We start from the raw sequence: 18,663 nt of genomic DNA, 5'->3' as shown, positions 1-18,663 counted from the left end.
TTTTCCTCGATGGATCACCTGGACCACGTTTACAGAAGCTTATTATGTTGCCCTTTCCTCTCATAACTTAAAGGAGCATTTCTTGCCTCAAACAGACCTGGCCAGGACCTTTAACAGTTCTTATTTAACACAGGAAACCCGATCAAGAAAGTCACTGAGGATGCCAAACTGCTAGGGAGGGCTGTCTTCCAAGAAAGTGTTCCCATTCAAAGCCTCACGTGTTGCTATGAAAAGGTAAAGTTATAATCGGCGTCTTAGGAAGGGCAGTAATTTACAGTATTATAAAAAAAAATCACTGGCAAGAAAAACTGGACTCAACATTGAAAGGAGTTCAGCCAGGAAAAAGAAAATAAAAGGAAATCAGAATGAAACCTGCCATTATGTAGTCAAGAGACTAATCGATGCTTGTCAACCTCATCCCTCCAGCTGGTTTCAAAATGTTACCCATCATAAAGAAAATCCAGAAGTTTGCAACATGATGAGCGCTTAAGATGTGTCAAGGGTGGCCTTCAAAAGAGATCTCACTTGGATTTTGGTTTTGCTACAGTTAAAGTCTGAGAGATACAGGGGCGCCTGGGTGGCTCAGTCGGTTGAGCGTCCGACTTCGGCTCGGTCATGATCTCACGGTCTGTGAGTTCGAGCCCCACGTCAAGCTCTGTGCTGACAACTCAGAGCATGGAGCCTGCTTCAGATTCTGTGTCTCCCTCTCTCTCTGCCCCTCCCCTGCTCACGCTCTGTCAAAAATAAACATTAAAAAAAATTTTTAAAAAAAGTCTGAGAGATACAAAACTTACCATAAACATGTCAGGGAACATTGGCAAATATTTTCAAACACTTGTAATCTGTCAAAGAAGTGCTATGGGGACCCACCTGACTCTTTATTCTCAAACAAGAAAGGTGCAAAGAAATGTCGGCAGAAGAAGTTCTCTGAGAGTGTCCATGTTCCCATTCATCCAGCTACATTTGCCAAGACACAAGGTAAGAGAAAAGGCTGAGGGCTTACCCCCCATCTAGAAGACTTATTGGGCTTCTAACATCAGGCTAGTGGAAGTAAACAGTGCCTATTCGGTAGCTAACAGAGGTGGGCTAGATTCAGAACCCAACCATTTCTCAATGAGCAACTGTAAGGAATGAGAGAACTCTTCCCTCTGGGACCAAGGATAGGGTTGCTTACTGCTTGCTATAAAAGCAGTGGATACTCCAGGTTCGGTATCCTTCTCCTATAACAGGACTTCCTGCACAGCAGACATCCACCTGCATCTTCAGCATCACCTCTGTGGTACTTCAAGGTAAAAGGAATAGTCACAACCTACTCTTAAGGTGTCAAGAGTCATAAAGTCCTTAAACTGACCCATGAGTCTCACTGTCTGAGCATCCATGAAATAACAAACAGGCTAAGTGGTTAACTTTACGGTAAGTTAAGATCAAATTCTAGACCCAACAAGAAGCTGCACGGCAAGCTGGGGATCACCTGAAAAAGTAATAAAGCTTGGGACAGGGCACACGGTAGTGACATATTTAATGTTAACTGCCCAGGGGCCAGAACTCCCTTAACTCATAAAAACCAGAAAATCAAACTCCAGAAATTCTAAAGCAATATAATGTGGTATATGAGAGCATACACCTGAATCCAAATCCCAGATCAGCCACTCACTGGACCTGAGACTCTGGGCAAGTCACCTAACCAACCACCTCGTGCCTTGGTTTCCTCATCTATAGAATGGTGGCAACAATAATACATACCCCAGAGCATTACTGTTATGAGAATTACTGAATGAATTTATGCACAGTGCACAGAACACAGTAAATGCCACATGAATATTTGCTACATTACCACCAGCTCTAAAAATTCAATGATTCCATAGATCTTTATACAATGCCCATTATCCTAACTCTTTATAATGCAATCTTCCTGTATAGAATATACTGTTCAGTGAAAAAGTCAGGTGGGAAAAAAAATGCATATAATTAGTTACATTTTATAAAGAAAAAGAAGTTGGTATATAAATATATTTGGTTACATTCTTCAAACAGAGAAAAACCAAAAACTGAAAGAAAAATGGCTATGTCTGAGGTGTGGGAGGGAAAAACAATGATAGGTTTGGAAGCCAGAATTCTCAGAACATTCCTGTTCTGTAGATGTGACTTTGACACCATGTAAATAGTTTATGTAATTATCAAACAAAATTATCTCTTAAGAAGTAATCTATAAAATCAAAAACAAAATGGAACAGGTTTAATTGTTCACTGAATTCGAGTCCAAACCACACAGAGGAAAGCCATTTTTTCAATGATATTTAAAGATAGTAATTCATATGTCCCTAGAAGGATATACCTTAAGGACAAAACAAACTGCAAATACATACATACATAAATAAATAACATTGTTTTTGGTAATCACATAGCCACTTTTCCTGCTTTTCTTAATCAAATTCTACCCCAATATAATAAAAGGGTTGAAATAAGGAACTTTCTCTTAATAGAATTTTTTGAAAAAGGAATGAGAGAATTTGAACATCCTCACTATGTAGAGACCTGACCATCGATGGCTGTCAATGACACAGAAAGAGAAAGGAGACCTTATGTGTGTCATTAATAGAAATACACATCATCACCTATGAAGTATTTCTTGCAACAAAAAAAAAGAAAAGAAAAAGAAAAAAAAAATCAAACATGAATCAGATCAGTCCTTAGAGCTAACAACCAATTTACAAAAAATACAAGTGGGGGACAAAAGAACATGCTAAAAAAAGCACACATCCAGCCTGTACAAAAACTACAGGGCAAATGATTCAATTTATTTAACCGGGGGCGGGGGGGGGGGGGGGGGGGCACTATAGATTAAAGGGGACCTAAGAAACAAGGCAATTAATTGCAAATCATAGAGCTCTTTGGATCTATAAAGTGTGTGTGTTCTTTTTTAAAGAGGCAATTGAGAAATTTAAAACACTGAGTACATAGGTGTTAACATTAACAAATTATCATCAGAGCTTAAGGTATGGCAGTAGTACTGTAAATTCTGTTTCTATAGAGTCCTCATCTTCCAGAAATAAACACTAAGTATTTACATACAGAATGATTGATCTAAAATTTCTGAAACCGTACATCTGATACAACCAAGGAGAAGGTGAGACTGGGTAGGGACAGATGAACAAGGCAGGCCACGATGAGCATGCTGAGGTCCACTCAACTAGCCTTTCTACTTCTGTATGCGTTTCAAATATCCCATAATAAAAATCAGTTATTCTACCCAAATCTCAGCTTTGGGCCAGACAGTGGACAGTGTGGACATTAGTTCACAGTAATCAGTGGACAGACATTATGTTCGACTCTGATCACTTCCTTACCAAGGGATACAGACTTGAGACAAGTAACTTCATTCTGCTGAGCCTCAGTCTTCTACTCTGTGAAATGGCTATGATGCAGAGGGAAGGAGAGAACTCATTTCCGAGTGCCTGGCACGGGGTATGCACTCTCCCAATGGAGGCTTTCCACCACCCAGAGCTTTCTAAGGCAACACCACAGCAGGCAGCAAGCTACAGAACTGAATCCCCCCCCCCCCCCCCCCCCCCCCCCCGCCACTTTAAATTAAAGACCTGCCTAGTGAGCTCGTGGATTACTTGTTGAATCGTCTCCAGCAGAAGTGATATTCTTAAAAGAATATGCTCATGTTCTGTGTGGTGAATAGCAATTTCCACCATCTACACACACACACACACACACACACACAGCTAGGTGGCCTCTTTCAGGCTGGCCCTATGTGAGTCACAGGAAGTAAAACACCGTCTCCCAGCTGCAAAGTCTCACCAGTTTTAAACATGCTTTCTTTCCCCAGACATCCAGCCTGGAGACATCAGGGACATCGCCTTCCTTTCTGAGCCTGGGCGAGAGGCTTTGTCAAGTCACTTCCTTGACCAGATAACACATCACATCAGGGAACGGCACTTGACACGGATGAAAAATGAAGTTTACACAAGTTCTTGCTTTGAGAACATGTGCAACGTGGTTTCTTTTCTCCAACAGCAGCTATGGTTTGGAAGACGGCGTGTCTCTGCAAGGCACTGAGTCACTACTCACACTTGTAAAATATTCCTGAGCACATTTGGTGAATATTTTCCAACTGTACATACACAAACGCATGTGTAGATTCCCATAAGCCTGGAGCTTCATCCTGCCCTCCCTGCATTTCAAGCTCTTGGTTTTTATGGCAGTTGCTGATAGACTTTGCTGGGAAGCAGAGGAACACATCCCTTGGAGAAAGAAGTGGCTCCAGTCCCCATGCTGTCCCTTACTGGACAGATTATCAATCTCTATGTCCAGATTTCCTTCCATAAAATGCAGACAATAAAACCTAAGGGATTTTTTCGAGAATCACGCTGGATAAAATACATAGAGAACTTTGCCCAGTCTCTGGCCCACAGAATGTGCTTCATAAATGCCTAATATTATTACTCTCATGGTCTGATGCTAGGTCTCATCCATCCACGTACCACCCCCCCCAGCACCCTGCACTGGGCTTGACATAAGGTAAGCTCATGATATTTGTTAAATCAATGCATGAGTGAAATGGAGACGATTAAATTTAACCTGTCTCTATTTGTTAAAAAGGAGTCAAGTGGGGGCAGGCGTGGGTGGCTCAGTCGGTTAAGCGTCCGACTTCAGCTCAGGTCGTGATCTCACGGTCCGTAAGTTCGAGCCCCCGCATCCGGCTCTGTGCTGACAGTTCGGAGCCTGGGACCTGCTTCGGATTCTGTGTCTCCCCCTCTCTCTCTGCCCCTCCCTGACTCATGCTCTGTCTCAAAAATAAACACTAAAAAAAATATTTTTTAAAAAAGGAGTCAAGTAACTTTAAGTCTCTCAAAAATATATAATACTATTATCTTAAATATCAGTGAGACTCATCAAAGATGGACACACTCATCCAGGTGAGAGGTGCTGAGGGCCTGGCCTGAAACAACTGAGGCAAATGAAGAGAGGGCAGGGGCCAGACTCCAGAGACCTTCAGAAGCCAGGATCAGTAAGAGGTGGTGGCTTTTAAATGCAAGGGGTGGGAGGAAAAGGGCAGGGTGAAACAATGACAAAGCAAATTTGGGAGAAAATTTAAGGACGTGAATTTTGCACTTCCTGGGATCAATACCACCTTAGGACACCCAAGTAGAGAACTATTTTTTTTTAGTTTATTTTTTGACAGAGAGAGAAAGAGGGAGAGAGAGCAGGGGAGGGGGAGAGAGAAAGACTGAGGATCCAAAGCAGGCTCTGTGCCGACAGCAGTGAGCCCGATGCGGGGCTTGAACTCACAAACCGGGAGATCATAACCTGAGCCGAAGTTGAACGCTTAATCGACTGAGCCACCCAGATGCCCTGAGAGCTGACTTTTAACAAGGCAGAAATAGATTGCACACAGATGTTCATAGCAACACTATTCACCATCGCCAAGCGGTGGAAGCAATCCAAATGCCCAATGAGGAATAAACAGATAAACAAAATGTGGTATATACACACCAGAGGATATTATTCAGCTTTTATAAAGGAAGGAAGTTCAGACACAGGCTCCAGCATGGATGAACCTTGAGAACATTCTGCTAAATGGAAAAAGCCGGCAACAAGAAGACAAATACTGTAGGGACTCCACTTACGGGAGGTAATCAGAATAGACCCCGTAAGGACAGAAGGCAGAATGGTGGTTACGGGGGCTGTTTCCTGGGTGAAGAGTGTCAGTTCTTCAAGACGAAAGTTCTGGAGAAGTGCTGCTCAACAATGTGCCAACAATTAACATTACTTAACTGTACATTGTTTAAAAAATAGGTAAGATGGTGAATTTCAGGTTATGTGTTTTTTTTTTTGTTTTTTTTTTACAATTCAAAAATTAACAACAACAACAAAAAAGCTTGGGGCACCTGGGCGGTTCAGTTAAGCGTCCGACTTTGGCTCAGGTCATGATCTCTCAGTTTGTGAGTTCGAGCCGCACACAGGGCTCTGTGCTGACAGCTCAGAGCCTGGAAAGCCTGCTTCAGATTCTGTGTGTGTGTCTCTCTGTCTCTGCCCCTCCCCCCCCCCACAAAAATAAACATTTTTTTTTAAAGGTGGAAGTATGAATCTGGAGTCATGAGCCAGAGGCGCTCCCTACTCCCCCTCTGCACGAACTTGGTGGCTCACGCCCAGTCTCTGACCTCTGAACCCACCTTCCACTCTGCCAGGTAGGCCAATAAGAGACGGTCATTTGTCTGCAGACCTCCAACAAGCTCGCAGGACAGTGAGGATGAACATATTCTGGGAGGAGCATGCAGCTACCTGTACATCATGCCCGTTAGGAAAGCACAAGAGGCCTCTACCCCTCTCCAATCTATCGGGAACTGCAATATTTCAGCTCATGGTCTCTGTTCTTTAATTCTTCTTCCTCACCTGTTCCTCCATGATCCACGAAGCCTTTTTTATTTTACCTTCTTACCATTTTGGTCCCAGCTGTGGCCGAGTGAGGTATACGTACAATCACTCCTGACTTGCGGAGCAAAGCAAGCCAGCTTGGCCAAGCCTGGGAGTGAGGGAGAAAAAAAAAACAAACAAACAAACCCAAGTCCAAGTTGTGTAAGAGTAGTGACTGTATACCAATTAAAGGCTGCGGGGCCTGAAATGTAAACAAAACCGTCTGGTGAGTGTCTGTCACTTTACTACGGGGAGATTGTGAAAACAACTCACGTGGTTCTTTCGTAGGAACAAAGCTTTATCGGATGAGAGTTTTAACAATTCCCACAGAGAAGCCAGGCCCTAAGTCCCCTATGGCCATCAATGTCTCCTGGCTGAGACACTCCTCACCATTCCATACTTTACTGCTAAAATCAGGAATAATTTTATTAGAGGGGAGAGAGAGAGGAAGAGGAAGAGGAAGAGGAAGAGGAAGAGAGAGAGAGAGGAAGAGAGAGAGAGAGGAAGAGAGAGAGAGAGGAAGAGAGAGAGAGAGGAAGAGAGAGAGAGAGGAAGAGAGAGAGAGAGGAAGAGAGAGAGAGAGGAAGAGAGAGAGAGAGGAAGAGAGAGAGAGAGGAAGAGAGAGAGAGAGGAAGAGAGAGAGAGAGGAAGAGAGAGAGAGGAAGAGAGAGAGAGGAAGAGAGAGAGAGGAAGAGAGAGAGAGGAAGAGAGAGAGAGGAAGAGAGAGAGAGGAAGAGAGAGAGAGAGATAAAGAGTGTGAGCATACTCCCTCTGCCTCAGTTTCCTCATCCGCACAATGAGAATGGCAACCCTTGTCTCCCTGGGCTTTAGGAGGAGGGAGCGAGAGACCACAGGCAAAGCACCCCATTCTCTGTTGTGTAGCAGGGACACCAAAGAGGACAGCTAGTATATCCCGTGTTGTTACAGTCTTTATTCAAACCCCCACGTGCTTGATGCACTTGTCCAAATAAGCAGACAGGTGTTAAATTTTCTTTGTGACCACAATCGTTCCTAAAATTAAACACTTGCTCACAACCAGTAACAAGGTGGGTGTTAAAAAATAAAAAAGCACCCATGCAGGAGACATTTTGTTCTTTATGCTGCCCCATGGCTTCTGAGTCTTGTCTTCAGCCCCAGAATCACAGGCGTTAATGCACACATAAGCCAATCCAGCTGATCTGGCTGGATCAAGGTAAGGTCCTTTCCCCCGTGATACAAATGTACCGACTGAGGCTGGGGTAGGGGAAATAATTTAGATCTAATAATAGACACCACTGGGTTTCTAAAAGGTTCCAAGTGTCCATACACAATTTTAGAATCTATCAGATCCTTGCTGGGCTAATGAGGCCTCTTGCTGGGAATCCAAATTCCCTTTGTAAACTCCATTAACAGCCCATGAGGCAGGTGGGAAAATATGAATGTTCTTATGGTAATAACGCCTTGGGCATAAAAGGAGGCACTGGGAAATCACATCCACTTGTGCCACATGCTTAGTTAGAACATTAGAGATAAAGGGAGAAAAACATCTCTTCTTGGAGAGAGATTAGGATGTGCCCAACCCCCAAACCCTGCCTGCCCCCTGCAACCCCATACCTGAACTAGGTGGCAATGGGAATTGGTAAAGACAGAAAGGGGTTTCTTAAATGCAGAGACCGTCTCAAAAAGTATGGGATAAAAAGTTTTACCCATGCTAATTTTGCCAAGTTCATTTGTGTCCCCAGATGATTTTCTGGGGTCCCTCACAACTTTCTGCCTACTTGTTTGTTTGTCATTGCCCGGGAGAATTTTTCTTAGTAAGAACGCATGGAAAGTTTTGACTTCGGGAGTTCAGATTCCATTATGAACCAGTGCATTTTTAAAATGTTTTTGCTTTCAAAGCAAAAAAAAAAAAAAAAAAAAAAAAAGCTGATTTTCCTATCTGTGCATCCGTGCAAAACCAACACAGAAAATTTGCTGAATATTACCCAAAACACCCACAGTTAGGCCGAAAGAACGGATGGAAAATTTTAGCCCCAAAGGAATTTTTTTTTTTTTGGACACTGGAAGCAGTGGCACAGGAGGAGGAGGGCTTGGAGGGCGTCTCCTGAGTGGCTGGGAACACATTCTGACTTTTCACCCACAGTTGCCTGACTGATGCGAAGATGCCTCCTGTTGGAGGTACAGGGGCTCCCCAGGGAGCGGATCAAGTTGACAGCTGAGCAGTCCACAACATTCCATCTGTCACTCCGCACAGCCCATCACCTCGACTATCTTGGTTTATCTTACCCCAAGTCGCCCAACCTCACAGTCTGCCCGTCGTAAGGACTTTATGGGATTCTAACCTTTTTTGGATCCTGAACCTCTCCGAGAAGCCAGCGAAAGCTTCCCCGCAAGAGCACGCACACACCTCCAAATAATTTTAGAAGGTCCTGGATCCCTCCCCTCAAGCACATCCGAGAAACTTCAGTTTGAAGCAGCCCCGTTACGTAGCCCCCAATTTCTCTTCACACTCGTAAGGCAAACTCCTGAGCCCCAGCTCTAATGTCTACACCTAACTTGTTTATGAGCGCCCATCAGCCACCTAACGCGTTGGTGCGTTCGGATGTTTGTCTGCACAAGGGCAAAAATAAGCACGTGCACACGCACACGTCTCGGCAGGAATGAAATAGCAAAGCCAAGTCCCAAATGGCGCGTGCTCGTTTAGCCTCCTGGCCCTTGACGATACGAAGCCAGTGCTGGGAGCGAAGGCAGGGCCAGCGATCACACTTGCGTCAAGGAGCCAGGATTGGTCAGCCTTCTTCCATTCGATAAGCAGCAGCACCGAATAATAAGCCAACATGCTGGACACTCTCCCGCCTCCGTAAACGATTTGCTATTAAACACTTACTGCTCCCCAACAAAGCCTGCCTGCCAACAGGTTATTTTTAAACACTTTGTTTGTTTGGAGTGGTCAGGGAGAAAGCGGGGGGGGGGGGGCATTCCTTTTGGTTTCTAGGTCTCTTTCCTGCAACTTAAAGGCTAGGAAATGATGAAATGAAAACCTGAGGCAGAACTTCCAACCTAACCCTTTTCATTGACTGCATGGGGTTAGGTGTCGTTCAGGTCTTTAGGGCACCGTAAAAGAGCTAGCGCTCTGATCAGAGCACGGCTGTCCTACGTGGGTTTCCTTGCACAGAAACGCTATCCCCATCAGAAGGTGCGGGGTCAAACCTCAAGAGGAAAGCAATCCAGTCCAACTCTCGCCGTGACAGGACTGGGCAGTCAAGCCCGTGAACTGCAAATATTGTACAGGATCATTTCTGTGCTAAAGGAACTGGGATTCCAAGGGCTAGAGGCTCACTTCCGGCAGAGCTGGATCCAGGCAGTCGTCTTGCCTTCTCGCCCCCTGATCTACCTTCCTTTGCGAGGTCTTCACTCCTAGGTCAACTTCCCTGCATGTGGCAGCAATGACAGACATTGGAATCTCTGGACATAAAGTTTCTACAGCTAGCAGTCCTAGAAAAGAAAGTGGCCTCTGTCTCTCTCACTCTCTCTCTCTCTCTCTCACTCTGAGTCCATTTGTCAAACCTCATGGTAGGCTTTGATTATCACAATCCTTGGGCCAATCCTTGTACATGGGAGCCCTTCTCTGTGTCATGGCCAGCCACGCCTGGACCACATGATCATGTCTGCAGTCCTCGTTGGGGAAAGGCAACACTCGGTCACGAAAACGAGGTGCTAGACAGGCGAAAAGCCAAAGTCCACGACAAAGACTCTTCCATGAGGCCTAACACAAGAATCCCCTAGCAATGAAGAACTCACTTTGCCCTGAAGAGGAAGGCCATTAACCTCTAACGCCCGTGTTAACAACAGCAAATCACAACCCTCTACAGAAACCAAACCCTTCCCACAGCTGCTCTCACTGAATGCCTCTTGCGGGTGAAAGGAAAAAAAGGAGATAAAGCGGAGATTATTCTATGTCAGAAAGAAGTAGTCTGCAAATAAACTAAAGAAAAGGAATATGCAGGTTATTCAGGAAAATAGCTCAGAACCTTTTATATTTAAGAACAATGCCTTTGTTACAGTTGAAAGGAAAAATAAAATCAATCTTCTTTCACGAGGCAGGTGCAGTAAGAGGTTGATGGTATAGAAACAATGTGCCTTTGCGGTTCTGAAGGAAGGAACCCGCCCCGACCCGACCCTGCCCCATGCACCTGCACCTTCACCTTCCCCACGAATCTTCTCTAGGTCTGTCTGGGCCTCTCTGGTCTTACATCGGGTCATCAAACACTTGAATGCCATGCTCTAAAATCTCTCAGCAAAGATGTTCCCACACACACAGGAAACATCCACAGGCCCCAACTAGCCCCAAATGGTATTGGTTTCTACTCCCTTCAGGAAACCCTTGGGGAACAGATTTCTTCATCCAGACATTCTTAGCTTGGAAAACTGGTTGAATTTCTTTTCCATTCTAGGATTCCCATGCTCATGAGGCAAAAGGCAAAGCCTCAGCTGGAATAGCATCCTGAGAGGCTCAGCAACAGCTCTGACTCCTTCCTCTCTTCCAAACTGTGTCCTGTGTTTGTGCAAGAGTCCCCGCCCCCATCCCCAACCCAACGCCCAGATCACCTGCGATCACAGTAGCTAACACTATTTATTCTGGCTGTGGCATCCATGATGTGCAACTTCTTCCCTTACCACCTAGCTTCCTTTCTTGTTTTATTTGCTATCCAAAAGACAAATGCAATTTGAGATGGATGATGTAGAGCCAAGGGTCCAAAATGGCAAGCCACCAACGTACTCGAGCTGGCTTCTGTGTTGGTGACCCGCGGGAGGATTTGGAGAGGATGTCAACGAGTTGGCAATTCAGTCCACTTGCAAACTATGGATTTCCGATCACTCTTAAAAATCCAAAGATTTGACAAGACTGACTCTGTACTCGGATGAAGAAAGAACCCTCAGTTCCTCAACCTCCATCTATGGTCTGCTTTTCTCATTTGCTGGCTGAGCCCCTGTAGCACTTAAGATTTCTACCCTGGGCAGAAGATGTGGCCTGGGGCTGACAACAAGGGCACCCACACTCCTGGCCAGCCCAAAGCATCTTTTCATGACACACTTGTGTCTCACTTACTTATCTTCTGGAAAAAGTCACAGCCAGGCCAAAGGGCTGCCTTCCAATTCACATGGGATCACGGCACTAACCCAAGCTTTTAAGTCTTCAGCAAATGTGGACGGATGTGGCTCAAACCACAAAGATGTTCATCGTTCAAATGACCAACGAGCACATTCCAGCATTTCTAGATTATCAAAATACCCTATAGTTATCTTTGTGATAATTAACACAATAATTTCACATATAATTGATACATTACGAACTTTACAACAGGTCCATTGAAAGTAGGTTTACATGTATAGTAGGGTCTTAACTAAAAGACAAAAGAAAAAGGCTGGAAGGAAATATACCTAAATATTGACAATAACTTTCTATAGGTACCCAGATTAGATATTATAGTTTCTTATTATATTTGGGGTTTTCCCAATTTTACTAAAGTGAGAATACATTCTTTTGAAAAACTGAGCCAATATCAAGAAGCAAATTAGGAAGTAATGTGTCAAAACCCAGAAAGCCAACCAATACATCATGTTGTGGTAATGGGCATACTCTAGGGTGCCTCTGACTTCGGATGAACCAGATCGCCTGCTGCCTGGGGCCATGCTAGCACTTTAGGTACTTTGAGATGAGCCACAGGAAGGGGTCTGCAGGCAAAGAAGAGCCCTGCTGATTTAATGCAGGACTGAAGAGGTTGCTATTCTTAGATCTACTAGGTGGATTATGTCCCAAGCTGAAAATCAGGATCCAGCTGCTCTTGTCAAAGACCTGCCTGTGTGTTTCAGTAAGTCAGTCACTTATCTCACGCCTCACTTTCCACATCTGGAAATGGAGATGATAGGACCACAAAAAAAGAACAGGAAAATGTTTACTGATCTCCACCACGGACAGGGTACCTGATGCAAAGGATAGCAAGGCGGATCCCTGCAAGGTAGACCCCGGCCTCTTTTTACTGCTAAGGAAACAGGCTGAGGTTAACCAGAAAGGTGTCCAAAATCCTGGTGGCAGGTCTGAAGGGGAGCCAGGGTTTGAATCTCAAAACTGTCAGACTCCAGAGCCCACGCTGAGAGTCTCGTCCAAGGTCACCCAGGCAGAGAGCACAGAAGCGATTCCGTGAGCCACAGGGCATGAATTATGAGCAGCTGAAAATGAACAAGAAGCACCTAGCAGCCCAGGCAATATGGAAGCACCAGATAAGAGCCCCTTGCATGTTTCCTAGCGCGTTGCTAAAACACACCGAAAATGGCATGTGACCAGCAGCTGGGGAGAGGGGGTGGAACACAGCCAAAGCAAATTGACCAGTGTTACAGTGCCATTTATTTTAGAAAAAGAAATTAATGAGGGAGACTTCAATATCAATGAAGTTGCAAGAATATAATGAGTTATGCTTGCTCCCACGAGGGAAAGCTTTTTAATTATTTTTTTCAGATGAACTGCAGTCACAGTGTATTTGATCCATACCCGACCCACACTCTTTGGAGAGTTGAAACACGCTTTACCCAATGTCAAGTTAAAATAAAAACTCATCAGAAGCAAAATAACTCTGGGCTCCCAGGGCTCCGACGAGAAGTTTGGTTCTCTCTGGCTGCCGGCTGGTATCATAGTGACCTTTGTACTGAACAAACACTTGGCAGATGAAATCTGAGAATAATTCTCTCTGCATCAACTGGAACACAGTGGGCTCCACTGGGTCTCAATACAAGCGATCAAAAAACATGACACATTTGTGTCTAATACATGTGCCACACAACTCAGAGCAATTGCTCTGTGGATTCGGGCAGCCTGCAAGGGCCCCATTCTTCCTGGGAATTCAGAAGGCTCTCACGGGGTTCTTCTGGAAGAATCCCTCTCCTCTGGCCAGCCTCCATTCCACCTAAAGACTTCTCTCTGTCTCGGTGTTCTCCCCACGCACACGCATGTGTGGATCAGTGTTGCATGTGTGCCTGCCTACCAAACACACTCCCACAACTCAAACTGATCTGGTTTCCCCTTGATCCCGTTCTGTTGAAAACACGGTGCACTTGTATTAAAACTGCCCAGAACTACACACACACAAACGAGTACACATCCAAACTGGCAAAATCTGAATCAGCTCCACAGACGGTACCAATGTTAATTTCCTGGTTTTGATATTGCGTTTCAGTCACGCGCCGTGTTACATTGGGGGAAACTGGATGAACAGTACGGAGAACTTCCCGGTACTTTGCAACAACCTGTGATTCTAGAATGATCGCAAAATAAAAAGTTGTTTTGTTTTTGTTTTTTTTTTTAAGCTACATCTTCAAATAATTTCTTGAGCACAAACATACACACACACACACACACACACACACACACACACACACACACAAAACAACGCAGTTCCTTATAGAAAAGTTTGGGCAAAAGACCCAAGGGTCTTGGTTTAGTTTGGTACGGATCCCCTCAGTACCGGTTATGGGATGAATCACACACCCATCCCCGCCCTGGACCAATTCATGTTGGAGCGCTAACCTCCAGTACTGCAGTACATGACTGCATTTGGAGATAGAGCCTTAAAGAGGTAATAAGGTTAAATGAAGTCATGCAGGTGGTCCCTAATCCCATCTGACTGCTGTCCTTTCAAGAAGGGGAAATCAGGCCACAAAGAGCCCCCAGGGGTGTGAGCATACAGAGGAAAGACCCTGTGAAGGGAGGAAAAGGAGGAACAGGAGCCATCTGCAAGCCAAGAGAAAGGCCTCAGAAGACAACTGCTCTCAGGATACCTTGATCTTGGACTTCCCGCTTCCAGAACGGTGAGAAAATAAATTTCTGTGGCTTAAGCCATCCAGCCTGTGGTGTTAGGTTAGGACAGCCTTAGCAAACTAACACAGGACCCACATCCTGCACGTCTCATTCATCTGGTTTCGTCCCCTGGTAATGAGCCCCCACAGCATCCATCTTCAACAGGGAAACGGCGGCTCAAGTGTGGCAGGAAAACCAAGTTAAGTAAGGAACAAAGGTCCCGGCACAGAAGAGCTAAATAGCAGGTTAACTCCTTCCCTATCCGGTGAGGCTGGTGCTCAGCTACCTGAATTATCAACACATGGAAGAGAGGGGCACCTGGGGGGCTCAGTCAGTGGAGCATCTGACTTTGGCCCAGGTCATAATCTCACAGTTTCTGAGTTCAAGCCCCACATCGGGCTTGGGGCTGTCAGTGCAGAGCCCCTTTCTGATCCTGTCTCCCTCTCTCTGTGCCCCTCCCCCACTCACACTCTCTCTCAAAAATGAATAAAACATTCACACACACACACACACACACACACACACACACACACACACACACACACACACTGGCGCGCGCAAAGAGAGCAACAAGTCTTCCGGGGGAGCCCCCGGGGCAGAGCCAGTGGCAGCTTGTGGGCAGCTGTAAGGAGACAGATTTCTAACCGAATGGAAGTACAATCACCTAATGGCTATCGTGGTTCAAAAAGGGAATCATCAGTGATGTGAGGGGAGGGCCCGTGCATCTCAGGAGAGAGGGAAGCAGGAGGCGGAATACGCAGCTGCCCCTGTCTGGGAAGCACCAGCTCTAGTCTGAAGCCACCTCTACTCAAAGCAGTGGTGGCTCCACAACCCTGTCCTGGACTGTGAGCTGGGACCACCCTCCCCTCTGCCTCCTATTCCCACACTTTGGGCCAGGGCACCCACTCTCCCTTCCGATAGCACCTCTCCCCTCGGCTTTGAGGCACGTTGCTCTCTTCCCTCCTGGCTGGCTCCCAAGATTTTTACCTCCTGAAGGCTTCACGCTACCTTGTGGCAGGCCCGGACTTGTACCTGACCCCCTGGACCATCCACCAGCCCTCTCCCCCTGCCAACCCCAGCCTTGTGATACATCCCAGACGTACATGGAAAAACCCCCACCCTCAGACCACAAGTCCAGCTAAGTTATCTTAGACAAGTCATTTAACTGCTCAGAATCACAGGGTCCCATCTGCCTTGTTGACAACAGCAAACACTTAAAAACAAACAAACAACAAAGAAAAAAAAAACTATGTCCCACTATAGAGGACATTAAATATTACAGTACAGATCCACAAGAGAATGTTATGCATGCAGTAATAACATCACAGAAGAATATTTAGTAACACGGGGAAATGTGCACCAAATATTAAGAGAAAGATGTTTATTATAAACACATTTTTGGTAGAAGAACATACCAATCCAGAAAAAGACCTTCTGTAATCATAGGGCTAAGAGTAATGATTCCTTTTTTTTAAGTTTATTTATTTATTTTGGGGAAGAGAGAGTGTGTGCAAGTAAGGGAGGGAGGGGCCGAGAGAGAGAATCCCAAGCAGGCTCCCCACTGTTAGCACGGAGCCCGACTCAGGGCTCGAACCCACAAACCATGAGATCATGACCTGAGCCGAGATCAAGAGTCAGATGCTCAACCAACTGAGCCACCCAGGCGTCCCAAGAGTAAGGATTCTTTATTCTTTCTCCATACTTCCAAAGTTGTCAACGGTGAACATGTGATACGTTGTAACTAGGAATAAAGTTATTTAAAACATCTCTACCACTCAGGTCACCTTTTTCTTCCTCAAAGAGGACAAGGTTGCAACCAATTGCCATAGCAACCTAATGAAAGGACATGGTGAGTCCATTACATTATCCTACTTATTCCTGCCTACAGTATGTCTTGCCAGCCTTTGAACTTGAAAAAAAAAAAAACAGAACAGCTAAGAAAACTGGGCTAATGGAGGGTCACTGAGGAGACTCCTGAAAGGTCTATTCTTGGACCCTCATCAGGCCCCACATCGAATGGTTTCCACTGCCCCCCTGGCCCTTCGGTCCATCTAGGAAGAAAGAGTGCCATGTGCCACCCACAGGTCATTGTCTAGCTGCGCCGTGAGCTTGGCTTCCACACTGTGCATTAGTGAAAAGCCTGCCAGCGGAGTCGTGTTCCCATTCAGCAGGTTTTGTCCCCTGGTAATGAGCTCTGTTGGCTCCCTTTCCCCACGCTGGAAAGGGGCAGCCACAGACTGGTGACAGCCAGAGAAGCCCCTTGTGAATGGCCCTTCGAGGAATCCAGAAGCTTGGCAGTGGCTCAGCCACAGGAGTCCAGAGCAAATAATCATTCCAGGGGACTGTATCGGCTTGACTCAAGATGGAATGAATGCTCCCATCTCCCCTGCACTGCATGAAGAGGTCCTGGGCGTGGCCGTAGATAACGCTCATGGCACCAACTGGCGACGTGCAACCCAGAGGCAGGCCTGGCCACCAACGGCCTGTGGCTGAGACTACATGGTCATCATCCCCTTCCCCGCTGACACCCACAGGAAAGAATCAGCTATGAATAAGTCTGTGTTTTACAAATGGAAGTCTTCATAATCCTTTCCATCTCCAGCCCACACTCACATTATTAGGCATATGACCAGATGGCGGGCTGTGAGCCCCTCTCTCTTAACCAGCTTTGCAAGAGCTGGAACCAGGGGACACACATGCTATTCAACAATGGGTGTGCATCCACACGCACGCTCCCAGTGCCCTCAGACTCCCCTCCTCTCTACAGGCAGTATGTAAGGTCATTAATTCATCAGTCCCTTTCAGTAGGTTCCCCAACATACTTCCTCAAGCTTTAAGTGGCTTCAGGAACTAGCTCCCCATTAGAGGAGATAAATGCTAAAATATCCTCAAGGTCACAAACACTTTCTTATGTCCTATACAACCCATGAATGAACGAGTTATACTCTACATATACTGTGGTCTTCCTAAACTGTTCCTGGAACAATCCAAAGCTTGCATGGGATAAGGCAGCCATCCATTGAGGCCAAACTCTGCAGAAGGCTTACTCTTTCCTGCTCCCTGGAAACACAGACCCATAAAACCAGTTCAGAGACAGTCAGAGAGCCCATCTCAATGGCCACATGTTTTGGAATTTTCCGGATGGACCAGTGCCACCAAGATGTCCATGCACCCAATGGACACTTCCAACTCTAGCTATCACAGAAAGAAAATGGTACCCACGTAGAAATTTGCCCGAAACATTCTTCCTAACAAAGACTCATGGCAAATCCCATGACGTGGCCTCAGAACTGGAGACGGCCCTTTGCCTCGAATGGTCAGCCCCACCGCCCCTGCCTCCACCGCCCACACACAAAACCAAAGCGCTTCCTCATCCTACTGCTTTGCGTGCCAAACCAGGCCCCAGCCAGTGCAGGAAAAGACCCCAACCTAACTCAGCAGGGAGACTTACAAAAGAGGGTTCTAGGCCTCTAGGAGGAAGGACTCCGGAGAAATTTTTCTGCTTGATTCTGTCATCAGAGACAAGAACTCCGCTTTTCATTCCCCCATTTCCTCTCCTGAGCTTTATCTACTTACTGTTAACTGCTACCAGAAAACATCTCTCCCAGGGTCTTAGGATGCCATCAGTCAAGTCCTAGACCAATTGTCTGGCTGGACCTCAGGAGGCTATTTGGCTACATGCCGTGACCCACGTTCTAGTCTCGACACACTCCTTTGGGATCGCTGTCGCTCAAGCTTCAGAAGTAACAAAATGTAAATGACATCCCCAGTATCCACCCTAACCATAGGGGGAGAGGGTCTGGCCATCGTGGGTTGGGGAAGTCCCCTCTCCTCTGTGTTCCACAGAGAAGTCATGACCAGACTCCAGCCCTAGATGGAGAGGCACACGCTTTCCATCCACCTTTCTTACCCTGAGCCCGTTCACAGAGAACCGTGAACATTTGCAGCACAGGTTTTCAACAAAAGCATTTACTCCACAACTGGGACAGAAAGTCACGGAGGAAACCCAGCATCGAGCTGCGTAACTGCTCCAAACCCTCCTAGCTCATCAACAGTGGAAGCTGCCCAGGTAGAGAGCTTTCCATCAAATTCTGCTCCAGTTCTAGCTTAACCTAAACCTTTGTGTGATCATTAACTTAATACTTCAAAGCACAGTGCTTCAGGAGAGAAAAAGTTTCCACGGGTAGAAGGAATTCTGCCAAAGCTGAGCGCTCAGGGAATGGGGACAAGTCTTAGTAATCCACACTTAGTAAACAAGGGATAGAGATGCTCGCCAGGCCCTCACAATACAAATGACCTTGCCACGGTGCCCAAGAGCAGCAAGGACCCCATTTGTTGCAAGAACAGCTCACACGTGGAGGTTCCTTAACCCCATAACCTGTGAGGGGAGCTTCCAATGTGCCAGTACA

The 18,663-nt window shown here is 46.0% G+C and overlaps 1 protein-coding gene across 4 annotated transcripts in view; it reads right to left on the bottom strand.

Annotated features, from left to right (window-relative positions):
* The window catches only part of SLCO3A1 (solute carrier organic anion transporter family member 3A1), a 311,249-nt gene that overhangs the window by 226,794 nt on the left and 65,792 nt on the right, over window positions 1–18,663 (bottom strand). The gene's annotated exons all lie outside the window — the stretch shown is intronic.

This window comes from Panthera pardus, unplaced genomic scaffold (genome assembly GCF_024362965.1).
Source record: "Panthera pardus isolate Hobbes unplaced genomic scaffold, ASM2436296v1 HiC_scaffold_24, whole genome shotgun sequence".
NCBI lineage: Eukaryota > Metazoa > Chordata > Mammalia > Carnivora > Felidae > Panthera > Panthera pardus.
The sequence above is the reverse complement of the archived record's forward strand: the minus strand, read 5'-3'. Positions and strand labels throughout refer to the sequence as shown.